The sequence below is a fragment of the Lepidochelys kempii genome, chromosome 7 (assembly GCF_965140285.1).
Source record: "Lepidochelys kempii isolate rLepKem1 chromosome 7, rLepKem1.hap1, whole genome shotgun sequence".
NCBI lineage: Eukaryota > Metazoa > Chordata > Testudines > Cheloniidae > Lepidochelys > Lepidochelys kempii.
This window is the reverse complement of record NC_136386.1, coordinates 106,926,147-106,945,378: the sequence shown is the minus strand read 5'-3', so window position 1 is coordinate 106,945,378 and position 19,232 is coordinate 106,926,147. Positions and strand designations below refer to the sequence as shown.

General features: G+C 39.2%; 1 protein-coding gene across 11 annotated transcripts in view; it reads right to left on the bottom strand.

The window, feature by feature from the left end:
* Positions 1-19,232, bottom strand: part of ATE1 (arginyltransferase 1) — a 183,981-nt gene that overhangs the window by 140,040 nt on the left and 24,709 nt on the right. The gene's annotated exons all lie outside the window — the stretch shown is intronic.

Genomic DNA, 19,232 nt, shown 5'->3' with positions numbered 1-19,232 from the left:
CCTGCCAGGTGTGGAGAGAAAGAGAGAAGCCATTGTCCTAAGGTGGCTGAATCTCATAGGTCAAAGAGTGGCAGACAGAGCAGAAAGAGATGGTATTGGGGGGGAAGAAAAAAAACACCTCAACTAACTAAAAGAAGGTAATTGTACACAGTGCTGAAAGCTTGGCTGCCAGAGTCCAGAAAACTAGGATATTTGGTGTCTACGTATTTCTTTAAGAACAAGAAAAAAGTTTAAATAATTTTACCTCAAGCAAGAACTAGATGGAGCTACCCACTATTCTGTCCAAACTAGTGGAAGGCCACATCACAAGAAGAAACTGCTACCTACGTTTCTGTAACTGTTGTTCTTCGAGATGTGTTGCACATGTCCATTCCATTGTTGGTGTGTCTGCACACCTCATGCACAGCTATTGGAGAACTTTTTCTCCTCAGTGCTATCTGTTGGAGCAGCTCAAATGGCCTCAGGTGTCGTGCACAACTGCATGCAGATAAGGGGACAGAGCCATCCGAACCCTCCTGAGTTCCTTCTTACCAGATAGACTCCAATAGAGAAGGAAAGGAGGGTGGGTCATGAAATCAACAAGTGCAAAACATCTTAAAGAACTATACTTATGGAAAGGTAGGTATCTCTTTCTTCTTCTCCAAGTCTTTGGACATGTCCATTCCACTGTAGGTGACTCAGAAGCAGATTCCAGACCTGCCTCCATGTTAAGTATACCTGCAATTGGACAACCACCCATCCAAAACTAGCATCATTCCTGGACTGATGGGAAATGGCATAACGAGCAACAAAGTTGTAGTCTGATGACCAAGTTGACACTTTGGAAATGTCTTGAAGGGTTACTTGCACCAGGAAAAATGCTGAAGCTTTCTATGCTCTAGTTGAACGGGCTAACATTCTAGGTGCTGGCGTGACATTAGCTAACTGGTAGCACAAATGAATGCAAGAAGAAATACCAGAGGAAATTCTATGAGTGGAAACTGGTTGGTCTCTGTCTGCAACTGCAACAAACAATGGAATTGAGGATCTAAAGGACTTTGTGCGGTCCAAATGGAAGCTAAAGCTCTTCTCATATCAAACGAATGAAGGCTTTGGAAAGAAAGTCAGAAAATAAATTGATTGATTAATGTGGCAATTAGATACTACCTTTAGGAACTTTGGGTGAGGGCAGAAGTAAACTTTACTCTTATGGAAACCTGTATAAGGAAGCTCTAACACCAAGACTCTCAACTCACCTGCTCTCCTGGATGAAATTATTGCAACCACAAACACCACCTTCATACAGAGGTGGAGCAGGGAGCAAGTCTTGAGAATTTCAAAGAGTGGCCCCATTAATTTTAGCATCACCAGGGTCAGATCCTATGGGGAACAGGTATACCTGTGGGTATAATCAGCCTAACCCTTGTAGCAATCTGATAGTAATGCAGTTAGAAAAAATAAAGCCATTATCCACTGAAGGATAGAAAGCTGAAATAGCTGCCAAATATACTTTAATACAGCTAACTGTCAGACCTTGATGTTGTAGTGCGAAAGATAGCCCAATAAGTGGCTGATAGAAGTCTGCTATGCCAAGAGATGCTTCTGTTGATATCAGATTTAAAAGGGAAAACAAATTCATCTCATCAGTGCACCTGGACTTTCTACTGTTCAACAGTAATTACAGAACGTCCTTAGAGCAACCCCTTTCCAACAGTGTTAGTCATGAAGCATCCACTCTGTCAGCTGGAGGGTTTGCAGACTGGCCTAGACCAGACAGCCATGGTCCTGAGAAATTGCATCTGGATCCAAGAGGAGAGACAGAGGTCTGACTGACATGGTTAGTAAGGTCAAATACCAGCGCTTTCAAGGTCAAACCAGTGCTATAAGTATGAGGTACCATGGAAGAACATTAGGGAGTTCTTCCATGGTAGCAGGAAAGTGTCCATCAATGAGCCATGGCTGTGCCCTTCCCAGGAACAGAACTGACAGCACTTTCTTGGGGAGTCCCTCCACAGCTGAAAGATGGACTGGGACATGTCCAGACATAGTGCGTACTCACAATGATCAGAGAAAGCCCTTGCCCTGATGATCTTCCAACATGTTCTGGGCACCTGGAAGGTATGCAGTTCTGAAGTGAATGGAGCTGGCTATGCAGAACTCCCAGAGGAGAATCACCTCCTGATGCAGTTGCGATAAACACACTCCTCCCTTGCCTGTTTATGTGTCCCCAAGCATGGAGGAAATGGAATAGACTACTGAAAAACACAGGGGTACGAACAGATGATTATATTGCCCTTGACAAACTCAGGCTGGTGATCAAGAGGAATCTGCCATGCGAAGATGCAGAGGAGAGGGAATCACCTCCTGGAATTTCTGCTACTCTCTTTCTGCACATCTTGGGACCAAGGTATAAAGTATAAAGCTCAGATATTTGAGAATCTGCTGCCAGTTGAACTGCTTCCTTTTCAGCACTGGTGTATAGATTCCAAGCAATGACTTCAGGATCGCCCTGGAATCATTTAGTCTACTTTGTACCTTACCGTCTCTGTCTTTCCTGAAAAGAGGGAGGAACCTTCAGGGGTCTTGGGTAGCCTGCTGCACTTATGGAGGAAAATCTGAAGACTGTGGCCACAAACATCTTCTCATAGTTACGGCAGATGCCCTGGTTCGAGCTGCTGACTCAGCCACTTCCAAGCTGTCCTGGCCACCGGCTTGTCCTCCTCCTCCATCACATTAAACTCCTTCCTGCTCCTTTAAACTTCATCATGTTCTCCCAGAGAGTAGTCATAGCGACTTAGAAGAGCCTGTTAGTTAGCAATTCTAAATTGCAGCCCTCCCATTGAATAAAGCTTACAGCCGAACTAGTCTAGTCTCTTCAATTCCTTTCTCTTTGGGGTCAACACTTGGTGCCCCAGTTCATTAGCTGCTGCCACAATTGGAGTGTTCAAAATTCTTAGAAGGGACATATCTCCTTTCTGCCCATTTCGCTGTGGGATGGAGGGAAGAAAGGGTTTGCCAAAGTGTTTTGACTCACTCCAAAGTTGCTTTGTTAATCAGGAGTGCCACCCTGGAGGGCCCGCCAAAGCTAATATATCCATTAGCTTGTTGGATTTCTCACAGACCTCTTCTGCCTGAAAGCCCAGAACAGATGCTACCCTTTTAAGTGGCTCTTGTGAGCCCTGTAATCCCTTGGAAGTGGTGAATTGCTCACCATCTCTATAGCCTGTTCTCTTGATGAAGATGATGATGCATCAGGATGCTGAGGCAATGTCTGGTCAGTCTCTTGCGATGGAGGAGCTCTCGGCGCAACTTCCAGCTTCTTGGTACCAATCCCGGTACCAGGCATTGAGGAATGTTGCCTGCATGTTCTCAGTGAACCCTCGAGAAAACCAACAGAGGTAGGTGAGAGGAGATCCTAGCAGGATGGGGGATACCTTACATGGGGGATACCTTACCTCAGGAAGGCCACTGACAGCTGTGTATACCTCCAACATCATCAGTACTAGTATTGAGTCCTGAGCTTGACGCAAACTTCAGGATTCAACCTCGACTGACATGACACCAGTTAGAGTCTACAATCCCCCTTTTTAGATGAGGGATGCTTTGGGAAGAGTCTCCCATCAGAGCTTCTTCCAGAGTCCTTGCCTCTAGTTGGCCTTAGTACAGATGATCTTGCTCATTGTGGTACTGAGTCCTTGGAAGATGTGTCTCTTCATTGGTATCAGAGACAGAGAACAAGGTGCTGAAGACGTCACAAGCGGAGACTTCCGTATCAAGGCTGTCACACAAAGTCCAATCTGAACATGACAGCTGTAATAGAGGGCAAAACACTGACTCCATAAGAAGACACTTAAGCCTAGCTGCTCAATGTTTCTTAGAGCGAGGCTTGAACCCTTTACAAATGTGGCACTTGCCACTGATGTTGGATTCCCCCAAACATTTTAGACAGTTGGGGTGTGGGTTGCTAACCAACATCAAGTTGGAACACGACCAGCAGGAATTAAACCCAGGAGAGCAAAGCCTGGTTGCAGTCATGAATTTATAGCACTAAAGCATCAAATACTTTGGTTACCCTAGTATTCTAATGTAGTTCAGCTAGAACAATGGACAGTGATCTGTCACTTAAACATATTCCCTACCAATAAGGTAAGACAGTAGGGACTAATAAATTATTTCACTTCCAGGCATGCAATTTCCTTGTCCAAGTACTGTTGTTTCTAGGGACTGTGTGAAATAGAAAATTGCATTCTCCAACCTCTTTCTCAGTTAAGGAGTTCTTCTAACCCTAACTTTGAGGTCAGTACAGAAGGAGAAAAAACTGAAAAAAAGGTCAGTTTGAGGCCAGTTGTCGTTTGGAGGGTTTTCAAATTTTTTTTGTTAAATGTTCGTGTGTCTCTAGCCAGTGTACAGTACTTTCTGTGAGAAGGGCAGTTACCTCAACAACAACAACAAAAACTTACGAATTGTCAACTGTTGCATACCAATCGTAGGTGTAAGAGTTTTAATTATAGTCCATTCTGGGTGTTGAACATTCTTTAACAAAGGTATGATTTGACTGTTATTCAGAATTCATATTGGTATACGGTGATTACAAATGTTTGCACTCACTACATCTACTTTAAGAATGTCCCTGAAGGTTCCAAGCTGGAGACAGATTCCTCAGTGTTTTAACTAATCACTTAGATATGCTAGTATAGTATTTAATGCCCCATACCATTCAACAGTTTGTCCATAAACTTAAAAGTTCAAGGAGTTGTCCAAAGAACATAGTAACAAAATGGCACAGTCCCTAAAGGGTAGCAACAACTGTCATAATTCATGCTATCAACATACTCAAATAGAAAGGGCCAAATTCTCTGCTGGTGTAAATGGGAAAACTCCAGTGTAATCAATGGAGCTGCACTCAACACCACCAGCAGAGAATTTGGAACCTAAAGGATTGTTTAGATCTTTATTCACTAAAACTTAACAATCTTTTCAGTTATTCATTATTTACCACTAGCTGATAACCTACTGTATGACATAAAATGAAAGGCTTACATTTATACATCTTTTACTCAAAGCAGTTCAATCAATCATTTGACACTTGATGTATACATAATTTGTTCTTCTCCCTACATTACAGTCATAGTATAGTAACTAAGTTGGTAACGCATATTACATTGAAAAACTAGGAATATCCATCACCCCTAGTAAAGTTTACAATCACAAATATTATTTATTTTTGGATACCCTTTCACAATACAAACAGGCAGGGTAAATTTTCAAAGTAGCATACAGGGTGCTAGCTTCATGACTTTCAATAATCATAGAATCATAGGACTGGAAGGGACCTCGAGAGGTCTTCTAGTCCAGTCCCCTGCAATAATCACCACAATCAGCTTCAACAATGGAATCATACAGGCAACCATACATGAGAAACCCATGGATCACTATACCTACCTTCATAGAGCCAGTAACCACCCTGAACACACCAAGAAATCGGTTATCTACAGCCAGGCACTCAGATACCACAGAATGTGCTCCGAGGAGGAAGTCCAGGATATACACCTCAACAAACTTAAAACCGCCTTCACCAAACAAGGACACTGTACCACAGAAGTAGATAGCATCATGGAATAGGCTAGCCAAATACCCCGAAAGAACCTGCTTCAAAAAAAGAAAAACCCTTCCAACTGTACACCCCGTTCTCACTTTCCACATTGGAACTCATTCGGGATATCAGACTACAACGTCTACTCAATGGGGACCCCATCCTGAAAGAAATATCTTTCCTGACCCCCCCACTTTCTGGCCTTCAAACACCACCCCACACCCTCCAAGTCATCATCAGAAGCAAGCTCCCCACAGACCAGGACACACCAACCCAAAGCAGCACCAGACCCTGCCAGAACAACAGATGCAAAACCTGCAGACATATATATCTCTACTGCTACAGTGATCAACACCCTCCACAACACACCTTTCATATGCCTATCACAACATGTGGGATACCTCCTCCAGTGCACTAAAAACCCCAACCACTACTATGTGGGTGAAACCAGACAATCACTACGCTTTTGAATGAACTTACAGGAAAATGATAGAAGACAAAAGTACCACATCACTTCACAAAGCGATCATGCCACATCTGACTTATCAGTCCTCATCCTCAAAGGAAACCTGCACAACCATTTCAGAAGTTGAGCCTGGGAGCTTAAATTCATTACTCTGCTAGACATTAAAAATCATGGATTGAACAGACTCTGGATTTATGATTTATTACAACAATCTGTCACCCACTAACCCCATCTTTTTGTCCCATGTCTGCAGAGGTGTTAGCAGGCCCCTCTAGCTTGAGCGATCCCTTGCAATATGTGCTCACTACTTAAGCTAAACAATCTGTTCCACTTTGCATTTTGCTATGATGCTCAGCGTACCTTTCCCAGAGCTGAAGAAGAGCAATGTGTGGCTCAAAAACATCTCTCTCTCACCAACAGAAGTTGATCCAATAAAAGATATTACCTCTTCCACCTTGTCTCTCTAATATCCTAGCACCAACACAGCTACCACTAGACTGCAATAACAGCAATGGGAGACGTATGGATAAATCATTATACACCTCCTGAACTCATTTTTTATTCTGATTCACACTTTTTTTTTTTAAATAAGTAAACAAAGCCACACATCAGGAAGTCATATCAACCAGGTTCTGCTGTGTTCTTGGACCTCTCCTTGACTCCTGTGCCTCAGGGAAATTCCCAATCCCTCTCTCTTCCCAATCCCTGTAACAAGAGAGTCACTCAACTTTTCCCCTGAGCACCTGCATAAGCAGAGGGGTAAACTGGAATTAACACCTTATTCTCCTGGACCAACTAGCGCACATACACTTTGTCAAATCCCTCTGTTGTTGAAACTATAACTAGTAAACAAAAGAAAAGTTTGCATTGTGTATTTTGATATTCTGCTAACATTGCCTAGCAAAGTCATAGGAACTGAGAAACGAATTCCTCTAGATCACATCGGAAAGCAAAATGGTATTGAATTGTGGAGTGTTTTTAGATATTAGTTGACTTAACTCATTTGTCTGGAGGAGCGAATAAGCTAGATGAGTCAGACAAATCTAATTCATTTATAAATCAAACAATATTGTTGTACTAATTTCTCATTATGGAAATACAATATGACTGTCTACTTTCAATACCATGACAGTGAATTATTTACTCTCTCATAGCAACTATCTTACTCTATCATTTTCATAGTCATTGTGGCTCAGAGGCAAGTTCTAATATTTATATATTGGCAGCCACTGGATGTCTTTCTGAGATGAAGAAAAATAAGGAGGTGACAATATCATAGTTTAAATGTACTTTTCAGTGAATAGTTCATCTGAGTTTGACCTCAGGTTGATTTCTGAATACACAGTTGTGTATGGGTTTAACAAAGAAGCCAATATTTTCATATACATTTTCTAAGTGTATGCAAGGTTTATAATAGTTTACTGCAGAAAATTAAGATTAATGCTCCTAAGAAAAATGGAGTTGATTTTACCACCACATTGCTTTTTCAACATGAAAATTACTCACATCACCAAACAATATCACAAGTTCATAAACCACTTCTCCTTCCTACTCACTCAAAGACAAATACAAATGTGTAACTCTAAAAACATTTCAAAACACAATCAGTGAACAAAATTCCATTTACTACACTTTGTCTGAACAGTTATAATATTCTTGATCTCCTGGTAATCTGTAGAATTCCGTTTTAAATGATACTGTATTTAAATGTTTTAAATGATACTGTGTTCATCTGACATTGATTTAAAAAATCAATACTTTTTAAAAACTTGTTTAATGGAGGGTTGCACAAAATCCATTACGGTTCACTGTACGGTATGATAAAGTTCTCCAAAATATACATTGCAATTTACTTTTGGTCAGTGATCAGAACATCATGTTAAATTGCTATTCATTACAGAGGTCACATCTATACTTACTTTTTCCTACCGTTAGTAATTTCTCCTCTTACTTTATGGCTTGAATCATTTCCTTTGGTTTACCAAACCCACATAACCACCACCCAAGTTCAGTACAAATAAGTAAATAATTTTGTTAAGTCTGTAAATAAATCCTTGCAGTACTGATTTCATTAGCATCTTTCTACATACTAAAAGGTATGATTATAGGAAAGCTGAAGCCTGATATAGTAGCAAATTTATGATACAAGGAGTGGAGGCAAACTCTATATTCATATTGCCTAACATTTTCCATTATAACTATGTTTTGACTTTTTCTTTTTAAGAGCTCTACCATCACCAGAGTTTGCAGCAGGAACTTGAAATTTGGTCGGATGATGACCCTGGGGTCAGAAAGGAGACTTTTGTTATCCCCCTTAAAGCCTTTCAGATTTAATTGTGCTATAAAAACTGTCAAATATCACCATTTCTTGTCTGTATTTTGTTCTGTGAACCTTGCTGGAGCCTTAATACTAAAGTTCCTGAATGTTCAAATATCCTACAATTGCACAAAATACAATTTATTTTTTCTCTTTTTAAAATAACCTATATATATAAAAACTATGTTAAAAGAAAGTTGAGACTGGAAAGTCAAGCACCCAAAACTCAGGAAATACCAGAATCAAGACCACCCAGGAACACTAGTTCTGGCCCTCCATGTGTAGGGCTGGTTGGAAATTTTCCTATAGAACATTTTTCCTCTGAAAACCACTGATTCATCGAAAGCATGGCATCTTGAGGAAGTGTGTTGCCTTTTAATAAAAATTCATTTAGAAACTAAAAAAAAAATTTTAAAAAGCATTTCATAAGGTCAATACATCCCATTTCAACTTTTTTGAAATGGTTTGATTTTCCATTTTGAAATTACTTTTTCAGTTTATTTCATATTATAAAATGAAGAAAGTCAAAATCAGAAAGAAATGTTTAGATTTTGTCAAAACAAAATGTCTTGATCAACTTTTTCCTAATTTTAGCTTCTAGAAAGTTTCAAAGACTTTTATTCTGGAAGAAAACCAAAGAAAACTCAAATTTGTGACACTCTCCCCAAAGCAAAAAAAATCCAGTTCACATACACCTCTACTTACTTATAATGCACTGAGAGCTTTCAGTCATATAATCATGTCTTTTTCCCCCCACCGGAACCTTGCTTCATTTACTCTATTAGAATGAGCATATGGAGGGCTGGCCTGTAGTAGTTAGGAATTCACATATTAACATCAGCACTTGAATTGCACCTGGAAGCAAAGAGATGGCCACTGCAAACTTTGAAGCACTGGAGTAACATGCTCTACACATGGCTAACATCTCCAAGCAAGCGACATTGCTGTCTGTAGCTTTTAAGTGGTCTTCCAAGGGTAGTGCAATTGATAGTAAACAAATCTAGACAAAGGGAATAGTTAAGAGATGCAAGATTTACGTGCCAAATGGTTGCCGTTTTCAAGTCAAGATGAAAGCACAGATGAAAAAATATTGTTGTTGGCAATTAAAACTACCTTGGATTCCAGGAGAAACTATAGCATTTTTGGCAAAGGGCAAGCATGCTCCAAAGCAACCATTTTCTCTGCCAACCAGTTGGAAGAGCTATAAAGATTCTGAAGAAGATATCACAGAAAAAAATGTCTTCAACTAGAGAACCAATCACAACATTACTTTTTTAATATGTTGTCGCAATCAGTGGGGCTTGGAACTAGATTACCTCCACCAGGACTCTCACCTCCAGCATATCTGTTACAATGAATCATAGAAACCATTGTATTGATAGACACTGACAGCAAATGCTCAAAATCCAGTAGGACGCTAACCTTAAACAAATCCTGAAACTGACTTGAGTACAACAAGTTGACATATAATGTAGACAGTATTTTTAACTGACAAAGAGGGAAGGAGACTTGATTCACAACTAACATAGGTTTACTAAACTCACTGATTAGTATATTGTGTCCATATATGCAATTATCAATGTATCATTAATAAGAAACGTATCAATGGGAAAATAAAATATATAGTTGCTCAGCACAATCTTTACAAAATGAGAGCAGCTTTAACACTAGGGTTTCAGCCATGAATATGGTGTAACAAATGATCATGCAACAAGTAACACTAAGGTCTTGTTTAGGTGATTATATGTGCTGTTTAGAAGGAAATAAAAGGGATGTTGAGCAAAATACTTATGAAATACAATGGACTAAAAATGACTGCCTTTTTTAAAATGATTGCTATTTCGATATCTGTACATTAACTATTTCAAAATTTCAATTATACAGGTGAAAATATCATTAGCGAGTGAGCACTCTATTGGGTGCATATATGAATAAGAGGCAGAAGAGAAAAACATTACAAATTTTAGTGTATTCAGTGCACAGAAGACAAGATTGTTGATCATTTAGTTTACTACTAAAACTCAGGAAGGAAAGAAGGAAGGAAGCTGAACATGAATTTAAGTACGCAATGTAAGTAAATGAAAACTGAAATTCAAAAGTGACAAAGAAGAAGGTATTTTTGCATAAGGAAGAATGGAAAGATACAGTGAGAGGGTGGAGGGAAAGTTGGGTTTGGAATGTGCTCAATGCCCTGCAGAATCATTACTTGTATTACCGCAGTGACCAAAGGCTATGACCATGGTTTGGCTCTGCTGTGCTGGGTACTGTAAAAATACAGGGTTTTTAAAAAGTAAGAGAGCCCCTGTTCAAAGAGTTTAAATTCTAAGGACCTGATCCCGCAAACACTTATTCATGTGCTTAACTCTACTACTGAGAGTTGTTGTTTTGATTTCAATAAGATTACTCAAGGTAGTATAGTTAAATACATGTGTAAAGGTTTGCAGGATTGGGGCTTAAGTTAACACAAGGTACAAGAAGTTATTTGGTAGCCAAGATGTATAGTGGCGGGGGGCGAGGAACGGGGGGGACACAGCCACCTCAGAACAGGACTGGCAAGTGAGTCAGCAAAGATTTTTCTGTTCAGTTTTGGTCCAAAAGAAGTGTGATAATCTTACAAGGAGAATGGCAATCTCAGAGGTGAAAACTAGAAATAAAGTTGTCACCAAGACTATACTGAGAAATGCTGCTAGAGGGGCGAAAAGACTGCTGTCTCCAGAACACTGCTGAATAAGGGGAGGTTGGAAACAAAATACTGTAACTGGCAACTGAGAAAAGGTTAAGTGAATATGTATTTTACAGAGAAAGAGAGAGAGATTTTTGATACTGGCAATGGTCCAGTAGAAATAGATTGGCAACGGTGGTGAGCAAAAAACAAAGCTATGAGACATAGCATCAGAATCACTTTTTAAAAAGTGAATGGTCTCCCTTCCTTTTCCTTTCAGCTCTATATTTAATATAGCTATACTACCATAAGTTTGTGGTCTTTGACAAACCTATTAGAGATTAATATCCAAAATTAACAATACCTTAATTGGAATAAGAAATTAGCAAAATATATAACCTATGACATACTTTGCTACAAGTAGAGCTCAGTCTTACAACTAGCCTAGCTATGAATTTACATAAACCCTGAGATTTGGGAACCAAAAAGAGACTGTCTTGCACTTGTAGAATGTAAAAAAAAAAAAAAAATTTAAGGGAAAAACTTGACTGCCAGATGAAGCAGACAACAGCAACACACGGCTCTTTTCTGTTCAATTATTTCAGTCAGTTTTGACTAGTAGCTAGTCACTGAACTCGACTGAACAAACTGGTATTCTTTTTAAAGGAACTGTGTTAGTCTTGTGGTTCTACTGTCATTGCACAGAGCAGGAAGGTAGAGCGTCTAATTACGGGCCACTAAAGAAATTGTTTATTAGGAAGGCAAAGCTCGCCTTTTCAATTTAAAAGAAAGGAGAAAAATTAGAGAATAAAACAAGAGTTAATACACCACACTAACTTCCTGTTCAGAATACTGTCATTTATTCTCTCTTGTGCACATGCTCAGGTAGAGTTGTGCACACTGACAGAGCAAAAATATCACACCAAATAGCTGTAGTTTTGGAAAGACAACCCAATTTAAATCAAGGTTTAAAAACCACCCAGAACACCCCCCAATGTCAACTAGCTCCTGAAACTTTTTAATTCAGTGTTAAAGTTCCTTTAAAAAAAAATCTAGCAATACAGTCTTAAAAAGCATCCTTTTTTATATAATAATAAAGGAACTCATGGCATATAAGAGATTTTTAATATCTGGCTTTTGTCATTTTTGCAATCTTATCAAGCAAGCGCAAAAGGGTATTGGCCACAGCACAAGTTCCACTCACATACTGCCCTCAAGTCAAGCATGAAATACTCACTATTTACCAGAGCCAGATACAAGATTTATTCTTTCAAATTAGTACAGCTATACATGCTGGACCAGACACTTGAAGTCGTCCAGAAGAGTTGACTAAGGCCATGTCTACACTAGTACTTATGTCAGCAAAACTTTTGTCGCTCAGGATTGAGGGAAAAAAACACCCCTCTAAGTGACATGAGTTTCACCAGCATAAGTAATAGTGTGCACAGTGGTATGTCAGCGGGAGAGCTTCTCCCGCTAACATAGCTACTGCCGCTTGTTAGAGGCGATTTAATTATGTTGACAGGAGAGCTCTCTCTCATTGGCATAGAGTGACTACACAAGAGATCTTACAGCAGTACAGCTGTGCTGCTGTAAGCTCTCTAGCGTAGACATAGCCTATATCAGACGTCATAAAAGCCTAAGGGAAATGGTCAGCTTATTAGACTCTACAAAATCATCCAAAGTTTACAGTTCAATTTCATTCCAGTTCAACAAATGAAACTTCAGGGATAGTGCCCAGAGGGGAAGACCTAGAGATAATTTTCTCAGGTATCCAGAAAAACTCTTCAGCAGGCATGTCAATATCAATCAGATTCCATCTGTAATAATACCTCAGTCAATAAGTCTCACTCTTGACCATATACTTAAAGAGCACCTCCAGTCTTTCTTCCAGCACCAGTAAGTTTTTCCTTTTAAAGCCCATTGTTGAAAACTGAGATTTTGATACTCCAAATCCTTGTGATCCATGCTGAAGAGGAACCCTGAGGACCTGCTCCAGAACCAGCATATTACTCATAAAATAAACAAATGAGGACCAACCCACAGAGAGTTTTACAATCTCTGCGAACAATTCCTTCAGCTGCAACTGAGAAGGATATTCAGTTCCATCACTGCAATGGTTAGACATACTAACCTAGGAGTAAGGAACATACCAAAAAAGAAAGCCTGTTCTGACAGCAAACCACTTCCACCAACCACCTCAGTTTCTCCAACTTAAAGTGGATAATTATATTTCCCTTCCTTTGTAAAGCAGTTTGAGAGGTATGAATGAAAGGCACTATTCTAGTATTTTTAGCTAACCATGGTTGGAAAGGAAATTAAACTGAATATTCTAGAGGGCACTGAGCACTGGTCTCAGAATGGGACTAAACAGCCAGTGCTTCAAAAAGTCTTTGAGCGCTAGGACAGTTGCAGCCTGTGCCATGCTACAGGAAATCCAGTCAATCTGATATTCTTAGAGAAGGCTCATTATCCCCCTTCTCATTTGACATCCAGATGTAAAGGGACATGTTCTCATCTTAAATCTGCATGGAAGTGAATGTTCTTTCATGTTATATTAGCAGTACTCAGTTTTACAGATTAAGAGTTTTATTAACTACTTTACAACTTTCATCTTTAGTTTTTTCTGTCAGTCACAAAATTATTTTATTCCTAAAACTGACATCTGCTGCAATGAGAAATATTTGAGCTACAAAAAAAAATAATCAATGTGAGTACACAGTATATACCTATGCCAACATATCAGGATCATCTTCCTGAAAGAGCATGTGAAATGTGTCCCATAATTTTTTCAGGAGGTTGGTTTCTGAATTTAAAACTTAGAAAAGTTTCTGAACTGGCACCAGTCCATACTCCAAATATGTGAATTGTGGTACTATCTTCCTGAGCAGAAAGATTATCCACTACACCCATATGTGCTACAATACAATACAATAGACAAGACCTAACTTTTTGAAGTAGGGGTCTTTGTTCTTTATTCAGTCTTTACTCTGCATTACTTAGCTTTTATCAGTTTAAACTCATCCACTCTGGTGGCTACCCTGATAAGAGGCCTTTCGCAGGGGAGAGAGAATTAATTCTATGTTCACTCAAGGAAGTGCTTGGCTCCAGAAAGTGGGTTTTTTTAATGTCTGTATGATTTATTAAATAAATAAAAGAGGAGAGAAAAGAGTGTTTTAAGAGCTCTTAAATCTTGTATGTGGTGATTTCCATCTTCTCCTACAAGTGACTCAGATCAAGGACTTGAGGACATCTTCCTTATCCCTCATAGTCTGAAAAATTAGGGGCTTCTAATATGTAACAAACAGTATGCAGAATCCACTCTGTGGACTATTTCCTTCAGGAACCAAAACAAAACCCTCTCTGCCCAATGTCCGAGCACTGGTTCCTGTCATATTTGTTTGTTCCTACCGTACAACAACTAAGTCAGGGCAGACCAGGGTGAATAAAAATCAGTGATTTTTTTTTTATCAGATTATTTTTTTTGACAAAATGCTTTTTTAGGGAAAAACCTGTCTAAAGATAGTTTTAATTAAGCTACATTACAGCTCAAAGTTCTCTCATCATGGAATAGGGATTATAAATTATAGTTCTATAGTATGAGACAATATATTCATGTAATGTTTAAGAAAAGTTTTGTAAATGAGTTCCAATAGTTCATGGATTAGGGATGCAGTCTGATTGGGTTCCAGGAACTTCTGTAAAGATTAGTTAGATAAATCTTTCTATCTACCCAATGGGACTCAGTGCTCAGTCTAGAAGATACCATCAGAGATGCTTAGTTTTGCAGTTCTCAAACATGCTTGTTAATAGAAAAAATGTTTTTAAAATAAAATAACTATATAGAGGTGACAAATAACAGACTTCAACCATATTGTCCCTCTGCAAATCTGTGTACACAGAGTCAATCCCTTATCTCTCTCTAAAAGTGCAAAGTTTCAAAAAGTTCAATGAATAGAAGATTGTTGGGGACGGAACCGATCTGGACAAGCAGAAGAAGTCTAGAGATAAATGTGAGAAGGGAGGGACAAGCAGTAGAAACAAAAGTGAAACTGTTTGGGCAGCATATTCCAGAAGTCTAGAGGTCTTTCTGAGTGTAGACTTCATTGATTTGAGATCTTCCATACCAGAAAACCTATAATGGCAGCAGGCCGTAAAAGAGACCCAGTTTGGGAATAAGAACCTTTCAAGAAATACTGTCTGTGTTTGTTGATGATGTTTTAAGTGAACTGGTGGAAGTCACTTAAGCAGTTGGATTCAGAGACTGTTGAAGTGATAATCTCACTTTTAACAGCAGTAGCTTCTTCTGCCGGCGTAGAAAGAATATTTTCTTCCTTTGGACTAATTCATTCCAAACTGAGAAATCGTTTGGGACCTGAAAAAGCAGGAAAGCTTGTTTTTCCTTTCCAGATTATGAACAAACAGGAAAATGAAGCTGAAGATGACTGAGTTAGCTGCAGAAGCCAATATTTTAAATTTCTCATGTTGACCTGGCTGACATAGTCGATTTAATTTTTGTGGGTTTTTTTTTTTAATATTTTATTTTAACAAAAACAAACCTGATTTTAAAAAAACTCAAATATTTAACTAAATTCAAAAATTCATATGCTTGTTTTGTTAAAATATTATATGTTTGCTGTTGAAGAAAAAAAATCCAGAATACATAACATTGTTTTAGACATTTAAATTGTTTTATTTAACTGTCTGGTGATGTTCTCCTCCTAATACAGCATCGCAAGAAAATCCTCCAAATATTGATGCTTAACCTGTTGAATTGGAGATAGTTCACCTCCCAATGACTTCATAAATATCTGCTTCAATTATCTTTGGTAAATGAAATAACCAAATAATCATTCATTTTCTGATATAGCTGTGAAGCTAATCTGAAAAGATTTCAAAACAAATCACTTAAAAAATGGATAGTGTGTACCTTCTAAAAATGAAACCTACATCTATCTCTGACTTGTGAAGAATATGTATTAAGATTATAACAACCAACAAGAATGCACTTTTATGAAGAAATCCATGGTTAAATCGAGTCTTCCTGACTAGTGATTTAAATCATGATTTAAATCAAATCCACCCTGGAGCAGACATGAGAGGCAACTGGTTGTGGTCACACAACATCTTGCATTTCCCCTAGCTACTTCATCGGTCACCCTGCTCTGCCTCATTGCATGTTAATGGTGGATCAAGAAATCCTACGGGCAAACAATTCCCAAAATGACTTCTACCAAAGGAGACTTACTGTTGCTTTCAAGGGGCCTGATCCAAGGTCATTAGAGCAGGGGTTCTCACAACAAACTTTTTCGTGGCCTCAGGGTGCAGCCACCAACTCTTGCTGGTGGCTACACTGACACTTTTTCCTAAAATACTTACTTAATTTTAGGAAAAACAAATAAATATGCACATATACATGTCCAAATCATGGTAATTTATTTATGTAGGTTTTTTTTTTTTTTTTTGCAGACTCAATAATAAAAGTAATATACAGTTGTGTCTGTTCCTTACTGGACCTAAACAGAATAGAAACACAAATAAGATGCTCTGCATGTTTTGCTTTTTTTGGTTGTTTTTTTTTTTTTAAAAGACGTGCTAGCTAGTAAAACTGCTACTGTGAAAAGTGATATTTGTATATTTGTTAATATCAATTTTCACAGCAGACTTACTCAGCCCCAGCAAGCTGGGGGACAAATTAAGCCCTAGATGGGGAGGAGGTAGGGAGGGAGGCAGGCAGGACGGGCCAGGGGCGATGGGAGGGTGAGCCAGGGTTGGAGTCTGAAGCCCTGCAGCTGGGGGATGGAGTCCACCGCCACACGGCCAGAGCCTGCCGCCCACCAACTCAGGGCCGAAGTCCAAGCCCCACCACCCCCACGAATGTGGGGAACTCACACTGGTTGCCTGCTCCTACGTGTTTGTGGTTCCAGAAAACAGCAAGGACCAGCTCCTGCTGGTGGCCCTGGGGAAGGATGGCTGCTTTGCCCTTCCCCACTCATCACCCAGGAGGCTGCGGTCACAAGAAAAGCCCCTGGTGGATGCATTTGAGAAACATGGCATTGGAGTCAGTAGAAGTATTTCCACTCACTTCAATGAGCTTTGAATAAGGCACTAGGTCTTTCTTCCCAAGCAGGGAACTACACGTAGCCTTGATACTCAAGCTATCAAGAAAAAAAATAGTAAAATCATTCAAGTGGATCACATTACACTGTATTTCTACGTAAGGATGAGGCGGATGAACAAGCGCTAAGTTGTTCTTGGAAATTCACCTTCTTTCCACTCTGAAATTCAAATAAATGCCTCATGGCACTCTTGATACCTTGAGACAGGGAAAATTAGGATTCCTACCAAGCCATCTTTACAAATCGTTGTTTTCAGATCTCCCTCTTAAAATAAATCAACAGGGCCCACAGCCATCAAAGCCTATGGTAGACCTCTCGCATTTGTCCAAAGAGCTACCGAGTCTCATATCACCCGTCAGGGTTCCTTCCCACTCTGAACTCTAGGATACAGATGTGGGGACCTGCATGAAAGACCCCCTAAGCTTATTCTTACTAGCTTAGGTTAAAAACTTCCCCAAGGTACAAACTTTGCCTTGTCCTTGAACAGTATGCTGCCACCACCAAGCGTTTTAAACAAAGAACAGGGAAAGAGCGCACTTGGAGATGTCTTCCACCAAAATATCCCCCCAAGCCCTACACCCCCTTTCCTGGGGAAGGCTTGATAAGAATCCTCACCAATTGGTACAGGTGAACACAGACCCCCTTGGATTTTAAGAACAATGAAAAATCAATCAGGTTCTTAAAAGAAGAATTTTAATTAAAGAAAAGGTAAAAGAATCACCTCTGTAAAATCAGGATGGAAAATACTTTACAGGGTATTCAGATTCAAAACACAGAGGATCCCCCTCTGGGCAAAACCTTAAAGTTACAGAAAATAGGAATAAACCTCCCTCTTTAACACAGGGAAAACTCACATAAAACAAAAGAAACTAATCCGCCTTGCCTGGCTTACCTATACTGGTTGCAATATTGGAGACTTAGATTAGGATGGGTTGGAGAAGATGGATTTTTGTCTGGCCTCTCTCAGTCCCAAGCAAGAACAACCACGTAAAACAAAGAGCACAAACAAAACCTTCCCCCACCAACCTAGATTTGAAAGTATCTTGTCCCCTTATTGGTCCTTTGGGTCAGATGCCAGCCAGGTTAGCTGAGCTTCTTTACCCTTTACAGGTTACAGGATGTTACCTCTGGCCAGGAGGGATTTTATAGCACTGTATACAGAAAGGTGGTTTCCCTTCCCTTTATATTTATGACAACCCCTAATTCCTGATCCCTAGTTCAAAGATGAACTGCAAATCAAATAGCTATTTTGATTTTGTCCTTTAAGGCTTCTTTATGATATGAAGACTTCTTCATTCATTTTTTAATATAAAGAACAAGACGAAATTAAAAGTAGCAGGTTCTGATCTCTGCTTCTGTGTGTCAGCAAGATCTTTGGAGCGAAAAAGATCAGGGATGTTGTGTCAGACTAAAACTCAAGACATTAAAGTTGGAAAGAGTCATTATACCCCAAGCAAGAGCAATTTCATGATCTAACCACCATGAACATTAGAGTCCAAACTAGACCACTTCCCCAGTATTGCTTTCCATGGTTTGCAGTATAACCACCTATGGTTATGCCAGTGAAAGGAATGACTAAACATTATTCAGATTTCACTATGTTAGGAACTATAAAAAAACTATGATATCAAATGAAGTGAAAAATCAGAGTTCTTGGCTTCACAGTCCGGTATTTTCAACATCCTTCAGTAACGCCCTTCTGACCTCCCTTAAATGTTTTAAAAACTTTTGTCCTGAAAACAAATGAAAAAATTACTCTATTTATTATTCCAGGTGGAAAGCAACCATGAGTTATCTGATACCACCTCTGCTAGTACAATCTTATTCCTAAGAATGAAATGCTCTAGCTAAGTATAACTTTGGAAGAGGTTTCTGACTAGATAAGGGATACATATTAACTTTATACTTGTGCCCAGTGGAAAAGAGAGAACTAGATTACAAGACACGAATTCTGTAAAGTTTGCTAGCTAAAGTTTAATGTCGCCTCTTAGGAAATCACCTACATTCTATGTGGTTAGCTAGGATTAAAATCGGATAAACACTTTTTGGGGTTTAAAAAGCAAGCTTCTTCCACAATCTTTGTATTCTTGTTGAGT